Here is an 11,968-nt window from a genome sequence, read left to right as displayed (position 1 = left end):
GGTGCCAATTTTTAATCTTTAGGATTAGCAAGCAAGGCCCTAACTAGGATGAAATGGTCAAGCCCTAGAAACTTTCACAGCACCATGGCAGCTAATTAAGGTATGTATGAACATAATTCTCTCTACGTCTGCCATCGAAGAAGTTTAAAGCCCAATAGCTTGCTCTGTGCAAGCGTCAAACCACCTCAAAATTTGAATATCCCACAAATACCCAATTAATGCAAGAAGATTTAGAAATTTTCTTATGTATGAAAATGGATTCTGTCTCAATGTTTTTCATACAATGCATAACATCATGAGCTTCTGCTCGAGAGGCACCCCTTACCTAGCTAGGTACGATTGGAGGCAGGGGACCACCGGTCCCCCCCACCGGGCCGGCGGTCCCCTGCCCACAATAGTACCTAGCTAGGTATGCGGCGCCTCCCTCATAGAAGCTCATGATGTTGAGGTAAGTCACAATGTGGGAAATATTGTGAGAATTTGTCCAAAACTTCGTGTGTCATAATAATCAATATCTTATTCTCCTAAATGATTTTCTCATATTAAACTGATCATTTAATGTGGGGAAGTGACAGGGGAGAAAAAGCTAGAATATTGGTTAAGCTAGCAGACCGGCCACATTAGGGATCCAAAGGGGGGGGCATCTGCAAAAGAACCATGTGCAACAATGGGCTAAAAAGACCCTAAGGTTCGGCCCATTAAGACTTCCAAAATTCAAAGGTTGTGTCCAAAGGTCAAACCTAGGGGAATTGGATGCTTTATGTGTGACCCAAATAGTCTTTACAAATCCCTACATAGGAGGGGGCGAGCCTTGGGAGTAGGGGATGAGAGAGAAAGTCACACACACACACACACACACACACACACACAAGCTCCCTTTACACAAAGGGAATGAGGGACACATTTCAGCTCCCTAGGCCAGATGCCCACAAGGTGTACCCAATTCCTATTGGATGGCCTTAGAGGTGGACCAATGAAAATTAGGCTAGAGTAAATCTAGTTTAATTAATTTAAAAACACTTAATAAAAGAACCAATGAGAATTAAGTCTCCTAGATGACTATTGGACAGTCTCCGAAGGGGTCCAATGAGCATTCAGTAGCCCAATGGCTTGCCTGATTTCTATTGGCCAGGAGTCAAAGGGGTCCAATGAGAGTTTAATTGAATTATTAATTAACCCAAAGCTCTCACAAAAGGGGAAAGGGGGACACATGTCAGAAGGCTATCACTTATGCTTCTTAATAGTCATTGGCTTGACTTGGGGAGGGCCAATGAGGGTTCAGCAAGAGCAAATAGCAAGAGGGCTCGCCCAAGAGAGAGAGGGGGCTGATTTTTGCAAGGCATTATCACACACACACTCACACAATCTCATGTGTGAAGAAAGAGAAGACTGACTCTTCCCAAGATTTAATGGAGAGCTCATCACCTACTCCAAGCTTGTGAGATAGAAGCCTACATCAACACACTCTTGGCATGTGGATGCAAATCCAACCAAGAGCCAAGCTTCAATGCATGTTCATCTCCTCTACCAAGCTAATTACTAAGCTAAGCTATGCTAATATGAGTGATTATGTGAGGAGATGTACATCTTTCTCGTAAGATACTCCTTCTTCCTCTCAATCTACTCTCATACCCTGCTAACTCTCACCATCTTCGAAGGTGTGTGAGGTCTTGGGTCTGAGAACGGGGATAATTGATGTTGTGTTTGATAAGTGTTTTGCTTGGTGCATGAAGCTTTCATCTTCATTGCACTAGCTAGTCTTGAAGGAACACAAAGAATTGTATTGTACAATGTCTCTCTTGATGGGAGAAACCATAATACAAAGCCTTTTGGAGGGGGGACCGGCTCCATGCAAATCCGGTCCTCAACTGTTGTCAATTGCTTAATTTCTCTCTCTTTTGAAAGTATTGTTGATGCTATCTAACTAGGTGTTATGCTTTTTGTTGCTCTCTCCACCCAAGCACTCTTGTAATTCTCATTAGGAATCTATTCTAATGAAATGCCCACTATGTTCATGCTAATTTCCGCTACACACAAGTTATTAGGCCATTAAATGTTACATTGGTATCAGAGAACAAGGTTTCTCTTTTCTTGCTCAAGAAGGGAGGTCCTCAAGCTAGCTATAAATGGTTGGTATTATTAATTGCCTGTGAGTAAGTAGAATAGGGATTTTTCAGCCTTGCAGTGCGCTTGCCTTCGTGCAGTTAATGAGGCATCACCGTCGAGAGCTATGGTCTTAATAGTGGAGTCCTACGGGGCTTGCCCACGGCTTAACCACTATTGAGCTATTAGAAGCTTGACAGGAGCCGGTGCTGTTTTGGTGTCGAAAGACCCTCTCTTCTATTCCTTGCAATTAATGGTATTCGAGCCGCGGGTACAGTAGCTTGAGTGCTTTTTCTAAAGGGGTAAAGAGGATTAGCAACTAGGGCTTGAAGTGCCAAAGTACACCTAAAAAGTTTACACCTAAAAGTTGTTAGAATGGCTGACAATAGTAAAGAGAGTGAAATTAATGTTGATAACTTTGATTTTGCTAATGAGCAAGCTACTAATGGTGCTCCGATGCTTGTTAACCATCTTGTTTCTAAGCTTCAACAAGCCATGGGCAATCCATCTCTCCAAAGTGAAGTGCAACGGCAGCTCTGTCCTCATGGGATTCTCCAAGCTCATCACCATGACGAGAGAACACCAAGGAAGCCTCCTTGTGAGACTCCCAAAAGAGGTCTCTCTCCGTTTCGGGAAGAAGAAGAGAATCCATACGAAGGGCTCAAGAATTTACTTCTTGATGATGCATCTCCTTCCCAAAGGAGAACTCAAGAGCCTCCATCGAAGGAACGAGAAAGAAGTGAGTCTCCCGCCACCTCGGCGGAGATGGCTCCACGAAGACGGAGGGCTAAACGCTCTCCATCACCACCAAAGCGGAGAAGACCATCACACTCTTCTCCACGCCATAATTCAAAGAAGGATGATAAAAAGCAAGAGAAGAAAAAGGCGAGAAAGAGGACACCCTCTTCCCCATCTTCTTCATCCTCTTCCTCTTATGAAAGTGATGGTGAAGACAACGTAGATCAAGACAAAAAAAAAGGCGAGAAAGAGGTCACCCTCTTCTCCACCTTCTTCAAATTCTTCACCTTCTGAAGAAAGTGATGGTGCAACCTTTGAACCATCAAAAAGAAGAGGCCATAGGAAATCCTATACCGCATGGAAGAGGTCATCCAAGCTAAAGAAGTTCAAAGAGGGAGGGAAGAGCATCTCTTTCCTTACCTATGATGGTACCTTTGGTGCTACGGACAAAGTCTTGGCCTTTATCCAACAATTCGATGCGGCGTTTGGAGATGAGGGCTTCACGGAGTCCTCTAAGCTACGCCATGTAGCTATGCACTTTTAAAAGTCCGCCAGGCAATGGTGGTCTAGCCTACGAGCCAACGGTGAAGCCCCACGAACATGGAAAGCTTTAAGAGCTTCCATTATGAAGCAGTTTTTGGCCACCGATGCCAAAGACAAAGTACTCACCGAATGGCGAAGCCTAAAGCTCTCTCCCTATGAATCTATCCACAAATATGTAGACAAGTTTTGGGACCTACAACTCAAAGCCACTGTCTTCAAAAAGTTGGATTTTGGAGAGAAAAAGCAACAATTTTGTGCGGGGTTAACCGAAGAAATGGCGGAGTATGTCAACTCCGAAAGGCCACGTACCATATCGGCGGTAATGCACCATACTATGGTGGCCTCTCGAATCAATTTCCAAATGGGGGCTAAAAGAAATAATAAGCCCCCGGAAAACAAGGGTTCCAATGAGCCTAAGGGGAAGGACAATGTCCAAAAGTCTCCTAAGGGAAACTCCAACAAAGCTAAAGAGAAAGGACTTTACAAAGGTAAGAACAAACTCTCTCCTGAAGAGCTTGAGCGTTATCGCAAGGATAACCGGTGTTTCAAGTGCGGCGAACAAGGGCATGCGTACCGCGCTTGTGCCCAAAAGAACAACTGCCAAGATCCTCCTAGAGCTTCCTTGGTTGAAATCCAAGAGGAGGAGACTCACCAAACTCACCACAAAGGATCTCCTCTATGCCATGCTTGGGGAAAGGTAAGAGAACATGATGCTTTTATTCTCTTTGACCCTGGTTCTACTCACAATTTTATATCTATAGAGTTGGCCACCAAGCTAGGCATACAAGCCTACGAGATGGGAGATGTCCTACCCGCAGACAGTGCTTTCAAGGAGCAAGAAGCTTCAGTCACTCCCTTAATCGGGAAATTGAGACTTTATGTTCAAAGCTATGTGGACAAAGAGGACTTCTTTATCTCTCCTCTCAAGCATGAGGATGTAATCCTGGGGGCACCATGGTTTGACCGCATGGCTGCCAATGTTAAATTTCCTGAAAGGAGAATCTCCTTTAAGTTCAGGGAAAAAGACATGTATATAGATGCTAAGGAAATGGGTAACATTATCCCCATTGTACATACACCAGCTTTCAACAAGTCAATAAAGAGCTCTATTTCCGTGTACATGATTTTTGTTAAAGATTCTCAAAATGAACCTAATGCTTTAGCAAAAGAAAATAAAAGCAACCAAAAGGAATTAGAGTTATCCAATTTTCTGAAGGGGTTTCAAGATGTTTTTATTAACGACATCCCTTGTGAGCTACCTCCTAAACGAGGTAATGATGACCATGCAATTGAACTTCTTCCAGGAAGTCACCGCCTAATAAACCTCCTTATAGAGTTTCCCAAGCTCAACAACAGGAGATTATGCGGCAAGTGCATGAGTTAGTTGAGAAGGGCATGGTTAGTCCTAGCTCATCTCCATTTTGCTCACCTATGCTATTAGTGGAAAAGAAAGACGGCACATATCGTATGTGTGTCGACTATAGAGCACTAAATAGGATCACTATCAAGAATAGGTTTCCCGTCCCACGGGTAGAAGACCTATTTGATAAGCTACAAGGATCGACCTACTTCAATAGGATTGACCCAAAAAGTGGCTATCATCAAATAAGGATAGTTGATCAAGACATTGTAAAGACCACATTTCGCACCACATTTGGTCTTTATGAATACATTTTCATGCCTTTTGGCTTGACCAATGCACCAGCCACATTCAACCGCTTGATGGAGAAGCTGTTCAGGCCTCATCGAACCTTCACTAGAGTGTTCTTTGATGATATTATCATCTACTCTAATTCATTAGACGAACACAAGCAACACCTCCAGGTAATATTTCAAGTTTTAAGAGAGAATAAACTTTATGTTAATCGAAAGAAAAGTGAATTTTTCTTGCAAGAGGTTCAATAATGAGGTCACATTATCTCTCAAGATGGCATCCAAATGGATCCATCAAAGTTAGAGGTAATAAAAGGATGGCCTAAACCAAGGAATCTTCATGAACTAAGAAGCTTTATAGATATGTGTGCATACTATAGACGCTTCATAGAAAAGTTCTCACAACTTGTGGGACCATTACATGATCTAACAAAAAAAAACGTTAGGTATACATGGTCTGCTAAGGAGAACAATGCTTTTAAAAAGCTTAAAGAAAATCTTATCTCTCAACCTGTGCTTACACTACCGGATCTCTCAAAACCATTTGAGGTCCAATGTGATGCTTGTGGTGATTGCCTTGGAGTTGTTTTGCTCCAAGAAGGGCACGCCATAGGCTATGAGAGTCGAAGGCTCGACCCTGTTGAGCAAGCTCTAGGCATATATGAAAAGGAACTCCTTGCAGTTCTACATGCCTTAGACTCATGGAAGCACTATTTATTGGGGACTCCTTTCATTTTGCGAATGGATCACCAAAGTCTTAAGTACTTCATGACGCAGACCAAGCTCTCCGACAAACAAATGAGGTGGGCAAATTTCCTTTCGCAATTTCATTTTCATATTGCTCACATTGCTGGCAAGCATAATCAAGTAGCTGATGCACTCTCAAGACGGCCGAGAGTGAATGCGGTTTCCATAGCAACTCACAATGATCTATCTTCAATGATAGATGAGTATGCTATTGATCCCGATTTTAGAGATGTGATTTCAGCCCTTGCATTAGGGAAGAAAGAAGAACCATTTACTTTACAAGATGGTTATCTTCTCTATGGCAATAGACTATGCGTTACTAACTCACTACGTGAGAAAGTAATGTATGAATCTCATGCTCCACCTTATGCAGGTCATAGAGGGATTCAGTCTACCTTAAAGGGAATTGAAACATATTTCTATTGGCCTACCATGAAAGTGAACATACAAGAGTATGTTTCTAAATGTGTGGTATGACAAACGATAAAATTTGATAGAGGGAAGCAACTTGGATTGCTTCAACCCTTGCCAATCTCTAATTCACCATGGGAGAGCATATCCATGGATTTTATCTTTCGATTGCCTAAGTCTATCCATGGGAATACGGGAATATGGATGATAGTAGACAGGTTCAGTAAACATACTCATTTTATACCTGTCAAAAAGACTATCAAAGCCCATCAAATGGCAACCCTCTTCATTTCACAAATTTTCAAGTACCATGGCTTGCCAATGTCTATAGTGTCGGATAGAGATCCTAGAATGACCAGTAATTTCTGGAAGGGTATATTTGAGAATTTAGGAACAAGGCTAAACTTCTCTTCGGCCTATCATCCACAAACGGATGGCCAAAGTGAAATAGCTAACCTAACAATTCTCGATCTACTAAAAGCCTATGTAACAGAAGTAGATCAAAGATCCCAATGGGAGAAGTACTTACCCTTAGTGGAGTATGCTTACAATAACACTGTACATACTTCCACGGGAAAAGCACCTTTCGAGGTAATTGAGGGGAGATCAAAAAGTCCCTTGCTACTTAAGGTACATGGGAAGATCTTCGCTGCAGATAAGTATGGCCGAGACCTACAAGAATCTTTTCAAAAGATTAAGGATGATATCTCTATCTCATAGCTGTCATAATAATCAATATCTAATTCTCCTAAATGATTTTCTCATATTAAACTGATCATTTAATGTGGGGAAGTGCCAAGGAGAAAAAGCTAGAATATTGGTTAAGCTAGCAGACCAGGCCACAGTAGGGATCCAAAGGAGGGAAAATAGGGATCCAAAGGGGGGGCCATCTGCAAAAGAGCCATGTGAAACAATGGGCCAAAAAGACCCTAAGGTTCAGCCCATTAAGACTTCCAAAATGCTAAGTTTCCAAAATTCAAAGGTTGTGTCCAAAGGTCAACCCTAGGGAAAATTGGATGCTTAGTGTGTGCCCTAAAAGTCTTTGCACATCCCTACATGGGAGGGGGCGAGCCCCAAAGGTAGGAGATGAGAGAGAAAGCCACACACACACACACAGGCTCCCTTTACACAAAGGGAATGAGGGACACATGTCAGCTCCCTAGGCCAGATGCCCACAAGGTGTGCCCAATTCCTATTGGAAGACCCTTGAAGTGGACCAATGAGAATTAAGCTAGAGTAAATCTAGTTTAATTAATTTAAAAACATTTAATAAAAGAAACCAATGAGAATTAAGTCTCCTAGAAGACTATTGGGCAGTCTCCCAAGGGGTCCAATGAGCATTCAGGAGCCCCATGGCTTGCCTGATTCCTATTGGCCAGGAGGCAAAGGGGTCCAATGAGAGTTTAGTTTAATTATTTAATTACCTGAAGCTCTCACAAAAGGGGAAAGGGGGACACATGCCAGAAGGCTATCACTTATGCTGCTTAATTCCTATTGGCTTGACCTGGGGAGGTCCAATGAGGCAAAAGCCAGACCTATTTAGCAGCTAGGGCTCGCCCAAGAGAGGGGGGGGGCTGATTTTTTGCTTGGCATTGACACACACGCACTCACACTTGACCATGTGTGAAGGAAGAATACTCTATCTCCTCCCAAGCTTTAATGGAGAGCTCATCACCTACTCCAAGCTTGTGAGATAGAAGCCTACATCAACACTCTCTTGGCATGTGGATGCAAATCCAACCAAGAGCCAAGCTTCAATGCATGCTCATCTTCTCTACCAAGCTAATTACTAAGCTAAGCTATGCTAATATGAGTGATTATGTGAGGAAATGTACATCTTTCTCGTAAGATACTTCTTTTTCCTCTCAATCTACTCTCATACCCTGCTAGCTCTCACCATCTTCAAAGGTGTGTGAGGTCTTGGGTCTGAGAACGGGGATAATTCAAGTTGTGTTTGATTAAGTGTTTTGCTTGGTGTATGAAGCTTCCATCTTCATTGCACTAGCTAGTCTTGAAGGAACACAAAGAATTGTATTGTACAATGTCTCTCTTGATGGGAGAAACCATAATACAAAGCCTTTTGGAGGGGGGACTGGCTCCATGCAAATCCGGTCCTCAACTGTTGTCAATAGCTTAATATCTCTCTCTTTTGAAAGTATTGTCGATGCTATCTAACTAGGTGTTATGCTTTTTGTTGCTCTCTCCACCCAAGCACTCTTGTAATTCTCATTAGGAATCTATTCTAATGAAATGCCCACCATGTTCATGCTAATTTCCGCTACACATAAGATTTTAGGCCATTAAATGTTACATTGGTATCAGAGCTCAAGGTTTCTCTTTCCTTGCTCAAGAAGGGAGGTCCTCAAGCTAGCTACAAATGGTTGGTATTATTAATTGCCTGTGAGTAAGTAGAATAGGGATTTTTCAGCCTTGCAGTGCGCCTGCCTTTGTGCAGTTAACGGGGCATCACCGTCGAGAGCTATGGTCTTAATAGTGGAGTCCTACGGGGCTTGCCTATGGCTTAACCACTATTGAGCTATTAGAAGCTTGACAGGAGCCGGTGTTGTCTTGGTGTCGAAAGACCCTCTCTTCTATTCCTTGCAATTAATGGTATTCGAGCCGCGGGTACAGTAGCTTGAGTGCTTTTTCTAAAGGGGTAAAGAGGAGTAGCAACTAGGGCTTGAAGTGCCAAAGTACACCTAAAAAGTTTACACCTAAAAGTTGTTAGAATGGCTGACAATAGTAAAGAGAGTGAAATTAATGTTGATAACTTTGATTTTGCTCATGAGCAAGCTACTAATGATGCTTCAATGCTTGTTAACTATCTTGTTTCTAGGCTTCAACAAGCCATGGGCAATCCATCTCTCCAAAGTGAAGTGCAACGGCAGCTCCGTGCTCACGGGATTCTCCAAGCTCATCACCATGACGAGAGAACACCTAGGAAGCCTCCTTGTGAGACTACCAAAAGAGGTCTCTCTCCGATTCGGGAAGAAGAAGAGAATCCATATGAAGGGCTCAAGAACTTACTTCTTGATGATGCATCTCCTTCCCAAAGGAGAACTCAAGAGCCTCCACCGAAGGAACGAGAAAGAAGCGAGTCTCCCGCCACCTCGGCGGAGATGGCTCCACGAAGACGGCGGGCTAAACGCTCTCCATCACCACCAAAGCGGAGAAGACCATCACACTCTTCTCCACGCCATAATTCAAAGAGGGATGATAAAAAGCAAGAGAAGAAAAAGGCGAGAAAGAGGACACCCTCTTCTCCATCTTCTTCATCCTCTTCCTCTTATGAAAGCTATCGTGAAGACGACAAAGATCAAGACAAGAAAAAGGTGAGAAAGAGGTCACCCTCTTCTCCACCTTCTTCAAATTCTTCATCTTCTGAAGAAAGTGATGGTGCAACTTTTGAACCATCGAAAAGAAGAGGCCATAGGAAATCCTATGCCGCATGGAAGAGGTCGTCCAAGCTGAAGAAATTCAAAGAGGGAGGGAAGAGCATCTCTTTCCTTACCTATGATGGCACCTTCGGTGCTACAGACAAAGTTTTGGCCTTTATCCAACAATTCGATGCGGCGTTTGGAGATGAGGGCTTCACGGAGTCCTCTAAGCTACGCCATGTAGCTATGCACTTTCAAAAGTCCGCCAGACAATGGTGGTCTAGCCTACGAGCCAACGGTGAAGCTCCACGAACATGGAAGGCTTTAAGAGCTTCCATTATGAAGCAGTTTTTGGCCACCGATGCCAAAGACAAAGTACTCACCGAATGGCGAAGCTTAAAGCTCTCTCCCAATGAATCCATCCACAAATATGTAGACAAGTTTTGGGACCTACAACTCAAAGCTACTGTCTTCAAAAAGTTGGATTTTGGAGAGCAAAAGCAACAATTTTGTGCGGGCTTAACCGAAGAAATGGCGGAGTATGTCAACTCCCAAAGGCCACGTACCATATCGGCGGTAATACACCATACTATGGTGGCCTCGCGAATCAATTTCCAAACGGGGGGTAAAAGAAATAATAAGCCCCCGGAAAACAAGGGTTCCAATGAGCCTAAGGGGAAGGACAATGTCCAAAAGTCTCCTAAGGGCAATTCCAACAAAGCTAAAGAGAAGGGAGTTTACAAAGGAAAGAATAAACTCTCTCCTGAAGAGCTTGAGCGTTATCGTAAAGATAACCGGTGTTTCAAGTGCGGCGAACAAGGGCATGCGTACCGTGCTTGTCCCCAAAAGAACAACCGCCAAGATCCTCCTAGAGCTTCTTTGGTTGAAATCGAAGAGGAGGAGATTCATCAAACTCACCACAAAGGATCTCCTCTATGCCATGCTTGGGGAAAGGTAAGAGAACATGATGCTTTTATTCTCTTTGACCCTGGTTCTACTCACAATTTCATATCTATGGAGTTAGCCACCAAGCTAGGCATACAATCCTACGAGATGGGAGATATCCTACCCGCAGACAGTGCCTTCAAGGGGCAAGAAGCTTCAGTCACTCCCTTAATCGGGAAATTGAGGCTTCATATCCAAGGCTATGTGGACAAAGAGGACTTCTTTATCTCTCCTCTCAAGCATGAGGATGTAATCCTAGGGGCACCATGGTTTGACCGCCTGGCTGCCCATGTTAAATTTCCTGAAAGGAGAATCTCCTTTATGTTCAGGGAAAAGGACATGTATATAGATGCTAAGGAGATGGGTAACTGCATGAGTTAGTTGAGAAGGGCATGGTTAGGCCTAGCTCATCTCCATTTTGCTCACCTGTGCTATTAGTGCAAAAGAAAGACGGCACATATCGTATGTGTGTCGACTATAGAGCACTAAATAGGATCACTATCAAGAATAGGTTTCCCGTTCCACGGGTAGAAGACCTATTTGATAAGCTACAAGGATCGACCTACTTCAGTAGGATTGACCTAAAAAGTGGCTATCATCAGATAAGGATAGTTGATCAAGACATTGTAAAGACCGCATTTCCTACTACATTTGGTCTTTACAAATACATTGTCATGCCTTTTGGCTTGACTAATGCACCAGCCACATTCAACCGCTTGATGGAGAAGCTGTTCAGGCCTCATCGAACCTTCACTGGAGTGTTCTTTGATGATATTATCATCTACTCTAATTCATTGGAGGAACACAAGCAACACCTCCAGGTAATATTTCAAGTTTTAAGAGAGAATAAACTTTATGTTAATCGAAAGAAAAGTGAATTTTTCTTGCAAGAGATTCAATATTTAGGTCACATTATCTCTAAAGATGGAATCGAAATGGATCCATCTAAGTTAGAGGTAATAAAAGGATGGCCTAAACCAAGGAATCTTCATGAACTAAGAAGCTTTATAGGTATGTGTGCATACTATAGACGCTTCATAGAAAAGTTCTCGCAAATTGCGGGACCATTACATGACCTAACAAAGAAAAATGTTAGGTATACGTGGTCTGCTAAGGAGAACAATGCTTTCGAAAAGCTTAAAGAAAAGCTTATCACTCAACCTGTGCTTACACTACCGAATCTCTCAAAACCATTTGAGGTCCAATGTGATGCTTGTGGTGATTGCCTTGGGGCTGTTTTGCTCCAAGAAGGGCACGCCATAGGCTATGAGAGTCGAAGGCTCGACCCTGTTGAGCAAGCTCTAGGCATATACGAAAAAGAACTCCTTGCAGTTCTACATGCCTTAGACTCATGGAAGCACTATTTATTGGGGACTCCTTTCATTCTGCGAACGGATCACCAAAGTCTTAAGTACTTCATGACGCAGACCAAGCTCTCCGACAAACAAATG

This window comes from Adiantum capillus-veneris, chromosome 10 (genome assembly GCF_014529385.1).
Source record: "Adiantum capillus-veneris isolate H3 chromosome 10, ASM1452938v2, whole genome shotgun sequence".
In the NCBI taxonomy this organism is placed as follows: domain Eukaryota; kingdom Viridiplantae; phylum Streptophyta; class Polypodiopsida; order Polypodiales; family Pteridaceae; genus Adiantum; species Adiantum capillus-veneris.
The sequence above is the reverse complement of the archived record's forward strand: the minus strand, read 5'-3'. Positions refer to the sequence as shown.